We start from the raw sequence: 7,535 nt of genomic DNA, 5'->3' as shown, positions 1-7,535 counted from the left end.
GGGAAGTGTGTTCCCCACAGGCCCTCTGCGTGGACGGGAAGCGTGTTCCCCCCAGGCCGTCTGCGTGGATGGGAAGTGTGTTCCCCCCAGGCCGTCTGCGTGGATGGGAAGCGTGTTCCCCGGCAGGCCGTCTGTGTAAACGGGAAGCGTGTTCCCCACAGGCCTTCTGTGTGGATGGGAAGCGTGTTCCCCGGCAGGCCGTCCATGCACACAAGTGAGTGAGGCAGAGCCCAGAGACAGCCGGTCTGGGTGAGGGTGGGAAGCAGTGAGCAGACTGGCTTGAGTAGAGGCCCCTGTAGAGGAGTGAGGGTCAAAATAAACGGTAGAGATCAGGATGTCAAAAACTTGTCAGACTAAGAATCTGAAATTTATCCTGAGGCAAAGAGGGAGGAATCCTGTGGCTGATGGGAGAGTTCACAGGATTGTTCCATTGTTTCTAAAGCACAGATACCCTGAGAAGCTTACAGTGGGGGGCGGGGGGAGGGCGGGAAATGTCACTGGGCTTATCAGGCAGTGACTTACCTGGCCTAGAAGTAACATTTTTTGGAAGCATTGTAAAGTGACAGAAGAGGGAAGAACCTGGCAGCTGAGAGGCTGGGAGATGGATCCCCAGTGGCCACACGCAGGGCGGCAGTGGAGCTGCTGAGCTTAAGAGGAATCAGGCAGATCTCGGGGCATAGTAAGAGAGAATTACAAAACTAGGGATCTTGAAATTCTGGGAGGACAGTCAGAAGCCAGAGACAAAGGGGGGGATGAGGGGGCAAGATGTTAAAGGAAAAAGATAGTTTTTGCCTTAAAAAGTATGCAGTTGCAATGAGAGGCCAGGCTTCCATATTCTAAAGAGGAGCAAAGGATTAAACAGCTGGGGAGATTTGATCTGCAGCGAGGCAAATGTGGATGGTCCAAAGCCTTGGAAATGAAGGTCAGAAGAACACAAGAATTATGGGGATGGAAGAGAGAAGCGGGGAGGGGAAGAGGGGAGAGGAGGAGGAGGACAGCTTCCCACGAGCAGAAACTCACTTCACCTGGTTTAAACCAAAAAGGAGCATTTCTGACAAGGTCACAGGAATGTTTTCTGGAACTCAAGAGAGCTGCTCAGATTGAAAGAAGAATGGGACCAGGAACTGGGCGTGTGCAGAGCTAGCAGTCACCCTTCTGTCCCCGTCCCTCCCTCTGCACCTGTCCTGGCCTTCCTCTCTCCCGGCAGAGCTTCACACCTCTGTCTCCACAGGGGCCCCAACCAGGATTACATCTTGTTCAGAAGACTCACAGAAACTAGCAGACACCTGAATCCAATTCCAAATGTCTGGGGGTCATGACTGGGCTCTCACCTTGGCACAGGTTATCGGGGGTCCATCAGCTGGGGTGGGGTGGAGCCACACGGGGGTGAATTTGGCTCCTGGGCGGGCGTCACAGGAGGCGTGTGCTAACCAACTCAGGCAGGAGCCACAGAGCCGGCCAGGTGAGAGCGGGCTGTGGCGTTGTGGGAGTTCTGATCAGAGAAAGGAGGCTCTGGCAACTATGAGAACAGTCTTCTGGGAGCTGAAGAGATGCCCACGGCCTGTGCAGGACCCTGCAGGGGCAAGGTGGCTGACTCAGCAGAAAGAGAAGTGCTCTGCCCTCGAGGGCTGCCCAAGCTTCAACTGGCTATTCATCCTGGGAGCAGGAGCCTCACCCCCCTGTGAGGAGGGTGCAGAGCCCAGCCCTGGGGGGGGGGGGGGGGGGTCACATGCACCACCCACAAGTGTCTTCCAGTGCTGAGGTTCTGGGATATTTCCTCCTAATCTCTACCCCAGCCCCCTCCCTCCTTCCACCTCTCTCACATTTTATCTAGTCAAACCTCAATCAGGGGATCTTGTTTGGGGTGGGCTTCCTGAAGCCCAGAAATGTCCTAAAACTAGATGTAAAAAGGGGGTGGTAAGGACTTACATGTAGATTCTTCTAGAAAGAGGGCCCAATCAAGGGGCCCATAAATCAAGAATAGAGTGAAAATCAATGATTTAAAGACTAGTGTTTTGGGGCAGCTCACAATGCTAGTGAAATAGAGAAACTGAAGTGAAACATGGAACGAAGCTGGAAAGACCAGAAATCAAATAAATGTTTACAATAGTAGGGTCCACCCTGTGGTTAAACTTCAAGTTTGATTTCCAGCTTCCTGGCAGCCAGACAAACCTGATGTACTATGTATCAGTATGAGAATTAGCAGTCCCTGGAGAGAAACGAAGCTGTTGCAACTGCTGACTTCTAAGAAAAATTTCTCATCAAGCCATAAGTATTACAAAAGAAAATATAACAAGAGTAGTAACAATAATTACTATTTATTCAAAATTACATTGTGGCAGGCACCAAGCTAAATCGTATATACTATTTCAGCCAATCCTGACAGTAATCTATTGAGTAGTTACTAATTACTGGTGAGGAAAGTGAGGCGTGGTGAGGTGGAGACACCTGCCTGTGCTCTCCGAGCTGGTGGAGAGGACAGGAGCCTGCCCACCGGACCTGAGAGCCACACTCTTAGCCGCTGTCAGTAACAAATCTTTGCAAAGCAACAGTGGGGAGGGAATAAGAAAGTGTCACTCAAGGGCCCTACCCTCAAGCAGCTTTTAATCTAGCTTGGACTAAACACCTACACAAACAAAAGGTTAAAAAATAATAATTTTACCATTTCTGAGAACTTTCAATAGGTCAGGCTTTATTTTAGGTGCTTTGTATGTTCTGTGGTTTTGATTTTTTGAACCCTCAGAGGTTAGTATTATCACATACATATTACGGAGTTTGAACTCAACTGCATAGTTTGACCTTTTTCCTACCCAATATAATTTTCCACTCCTGCCGCAAAGGAGGCCGTACAGACCAAACTAAAAGTGTGGAATTCCAGACTGCCATTTTCTCACTCTGGGAGTTCAAGTGAGTTCCATAACCTGTCTGGGCTTCAGTTTCCTCAATCTGTAAAATAAGGGTGATAAAAACTAAGTTAAGAATAAGAATCTATTATGCAGGGATCATAATAGTTGGAAGGAGGAACGGGGCGTGGGGGGCCACAGCCAAGACCCCTGTACTTCATCCAGTCACCAAGCATTGACTGAGTGTCCCAGCATCCGCACCTGTGCGAGGCCCCGGGCACTGCATGAGGCCTGGGAGGTGTCTGCCCTGAGGAACTCACAGTCTACTGGGAGGAGGTGGAGGCACATTTAAATAACGACAGTGCCTTGTACAGGGAGGAGTACATGGTGACAACAGTCTAAAACTTGGACAAAGTATAACGTTTAAGGCTTTACTGGAAAGTTGGCAAGACTTGGTAACTGAGTAAATTTAGGAGTGAAGGAAATTGAGATGGAGAAGCTGATATGGTTTGTGACAGCTTGAGTTTGAGGTGGTGCTGAGACATTTTTGTAAAACATCAAGCTGGCAATGACACGGGCTGGCACTGCGGTGTGAGGAAAGCACAGGAGGTCTGCATTTAGGAACAAGAAATGCTGAGCTTTCTGAGGAGTCGTATTAAGACACAAGGCCAGCTGCAGTGGCTCATGCCTGTAACCCCAGCACTCTGGCCGAGGTGGGAGGATTGCTTGAGCTCAGGAGTTTGAGACCCACCTGAGCAACAGTGAGACCTCATCTCTACTAAAAATAGAAAAACTAGCCAGATGTTGTGGTGGGCACCTGTAGTCCCAGCTACTCAGGAGGCTGGTGGAGGAGGATCACTTGAGCCCAGGAGTCTGAGGTTGCTGTGAGCTGTGATGACACCATGGCACTCCAGCCTGGGTGACAGAGTAAGACTCTGTCTCAAAAAAAATTAAATTAAATTAAACAAAAAATAAAGACAGAAGAGGAGACAGGTGACGACACACCCTTGGAGGCCTGAGGAGGTGTAGACAGCAAAGGAAGACAGGAGTCGGAGAGGCAGAGAGAGGAAAGGTGATGAGGAATTGTGCAGGGTTCGAGCGGCCACTGGCGGAGCGTCTGGAGAGGCCAGGGTGAGGTTCAGCAGGATGAACTGGATGAAGCAGGTTTGAAGGTTCTGGTCTAAGTGAGGTTCCGGGGGGCAGGGCTGGGGGTGGCAGGTGATTTCCTAGGGCTGCCTTAACCAATGACTCTAACTTGGTCACTTAAAACAACAGACATTTATTCTCTCATAGCTCCTGAGGCGCAAGTCTGAAGTCAAGGTGTTGGCAGGTGGGGCTCTTTCTGAGGGGATCTCCCTAGCCCAGTCCATCTTCCTGGGGCTCCAGACAGTTGCTGCTGGTGCCTACTCCACTCCCATCTCTTCTCCTCTGTGTGCCAAACCTTCTTCCATCATTCCGTCTTTCTCTTTTCAGGAAATACTGTCCTTGGATTTGGGGCCCACCCAGCCAATCCAGGGTGCTCTGATCTCAATATCCTTAGGTTAATTCCCTCTCCAAAAACACCTTTTCCCTGTCTCCTCCACAGGTCCCAGGTGGAGTTACCTTCTGTGGAGTTCAACTCACTCCAACAGGTAAGGGGCTTGTGCAACAGGAGCCCAAGGTTAGGAGACCAGGCAGAGTCCTGTGTCCCTGTGGAAGACTTGGCCAGGATATGGCACTTGAACTGATGTGGGGCGCAGAGGAGAGTCAGAAAGGTCAAACTGGCTGAGAATCATCAATAATTTGATGATTGACTTCCAGGACTGGCTCCTCAAGGAAGATGGAAGGAACAGGATGGCCTGGGTGACCAGAGGCAGTACTTCGATAAAGACAGTTCTGCAGGTCTGCTGCCAAGGCAGAAACCAATTACATACCAAGACTTTACACAGTGGTAAGAGAAGTGACATTAAAAGCTAGGAGGCCAGGTGCGGTGGCTCACGCCTATTATCCTAGCACTCGAGGAGGCTGAGGTGGGCAGATTGCTTGAGTTCACAGGTTTGAGACCAGCCTGAGCAAGAGTGAGACCCCATCTCTAAAAAAAATAGCTGGGCGTTGTGGTGGGCGCCTGTAGTCCCAGCTACTTGGGAGGCTGAGCAAGAGAATCACTTGAGCCCAAGGGTTTGAGGTTGCTGTGAGCCATGATGCCACAGCACTCTACTGAGGGTGACCAAGTAAGACTCTGTCTCAAAAAACTAATTAATTAATTTTTTAAAAGCTACAAGAAGAGTGACATCTTTTTGTTTGTTTGTTTGTTATTTCTTTTTTTTTTTTTTTCTTAAACAGTTTTTGGCCGGGGCTGGGTTTGAACCCACCACCTCCGGTATGTGGGACCGATGCCTTACTCCTTTGAGCCACAGGCACCGCCCAGTGACCTCTTTTTTTCTCACTCAGGGAGTGTGGGGCCTCCGTGGAAGAATCAGTTTCCTTCTTCTAAGATGCTAACCACAGTTTGTCTACCCCGAAGAGAAAATCTCTCTCTCTCTCTCTCTCTCTCAAAATCTCTCTCTCCACCCCCCACCCTACCTCCAGTAATCTTCAAGCCAACTGGATCTGAAAATGTTTATCTTTCCCTTTTTAAAAACCAAGGTGACACTTTTCTCTTGTGTGTTTCTGGAGTCCTTTCTTTCTCTCCCCTCACCGTGCCCACATCTCCTGTATGCTTCCTGACAGCCGGCAGGGCCAGGGACCATGTTCATCTTGCCCGTTCTTCTATCTCCAGACTCCAGCAAACAGCTCGATCAGTAAATGTTTGTCAAATGAATACAGGAACGGATGAATACAGGACAGAAAGTGTGAATGAAGCTGGATCTCCCCAGTTCCACAGGGGAACAGCAGGCCTGCCTTCCCGCAAGTGTTGGAGACCGGCCGCCGCCGGGCTCACCTGGCCTGTGTCCTGCCCTTGAGTTTTGCAGCAGTGTGGGCTCTCGGCAGCATCTCGCCTCGTCAGTGAGCTCGGCATGTTCCAGCCGCTGCCGCCTAACTCTTAACAAGCCATCTGAGCAGAGATGCTTGTGTGAAGGTGACACCTGCCCTCACCAATGTCGTCTAAGGAAATACCCATCTTCCCTTAAGTGTCTCTCTTCCCTGCCTTCACATATCAGTGCCCCATAAATGATGATGAGGAGGGTTTGTAAATCAAGAAAAGGGCTCTGCTTGCAGGCACTCCTTAATTAGGTAGGATGGATTCAGCATCCTAGTTCATTTGGACGGGACAGCAGGGAACTGTTCCATCTCCTGCATGTCCCCACCTGGGTCCCACGGTGCTCCCAGGGTGATTGCTCTGAGCAAGGAGTTTATAAGTACCAAGCTTCTTCCTCCCTGTGCCAGGATGGATTGATGGGGGGTATTGTGCACTGTGAATCTGATACTGGGTTTTGCCAAAAAATTTAGAGATTCAACATGGAATTAAAATTTCTGTCTTAGTTATTCAAACATCTCTTTTTGTTCTGAAAACAATTCCAGGTTACATAAATCATATCAGGGAGAAACAAATTATAAACAGATGAGAAAAAAGAAATGTAAGACTGGAAATCTGCCAGCAATGCTGTAAGTTCCGTTTGTTTTCTGGGTGGGACTCAGTCTGGGGAGGACTAATGACCAAAGCAAAGGAGACCCCGCCAGGCACACAGCAAAGGGGACCCCGCCAGGCACACAGCAAAGGGGACCCCACCAGGCACACCATGTGCAGCATCCAGGAGACAGTATGCCCACAGGCCAGATGCTTAAAAGAAGCCTACTCAATCCTGAACGGAGCCTAGGCTCTTCTGGTCCCTCGGAAGGCGGGTCCTCTGTGAAGAGATAATGAACATTCCAATAAAATCCCTGAACAGACTCTGCAGAGCAGTTCCTCGGTGGAAACTCGCAGCACCAACATCCCACAAAGGGGCGGGTTGTAAATACAGCTCCTTGAGGATCGACCGGTGCATCCAACTCAGTGCTGGCGGGGATGAAATCAGGAATCATCTGTGGATGATCCCTCGACAGGTGGGAAATTCGGCTGGGGGAGGAGCCCAGGCTCCAGGTCTCAGTGCCAGCTCTGTCACCATGTGGGATGGTGGTAAGAACTCAGACGAAGTAAATCTGATCACCACATAATTTGCTGCGTGCTCTCTGACGTATCTGCACCTCAGTTTACTCATCTGTATAATGGGTGATAAGATCCTAGTTGTCAGGAAGGGCAGGGTAGGTGCAGGGCCCAGCACGATGTTTAGAGTAGAACACCTCAGTTTACTCATCTGTATAATGGGTGATAGGATCCCAGTTGTCAGGAAGGGCCCAGCACGATGTTTGGAGCAGAAGGGAGATGTGACAAGGAGCAACCACGAAGTCTTCTGTGAGGCCCGTGTGCTGTGACTTCACCCAGGGTGAATTTCTTGGGCCTCAGTGTACTCATGAGAAAATAAAGGTGTTAGAGAGTAGGTGCTGCCTAAATCCCTTTCCATCTCTAGCATTCTATTTTATGATTCTACAAAATTTAAAACATAATTTTATACCTAAGAAGACAAGGGCTAGAATTACGTTGTTAGCTTTGTACAAAATCCTCCTCACTTAAAAAAGTCCATATGATATGCATGTTCTCCGACCTACTAGAAAAGTGTGTTGACTTCAAGTAGTTTACGGCTGAACTCTGTGGAAGGAAGCAGCGGAGTTGGT

Source organism: Otolemur garnettii, unplaced genomic scaffold (genome assembly GCF_000181295.1).
Source record: "Otolemur garnettii isolate 467f Iridium unplaced genomic scaffold, OtoGar3 scaffold00066, whole genome shotgun sequence".
NCBI classification, from domain to species: domain Eukaryota; kingdom Metazoa; phylum Chordata; class Mammalia; order Primates; family Galagidae; genus Otolemur; species Otolemur garnettii.
This window is presented reverse-complemented; position numbering follows the sequence as displayed.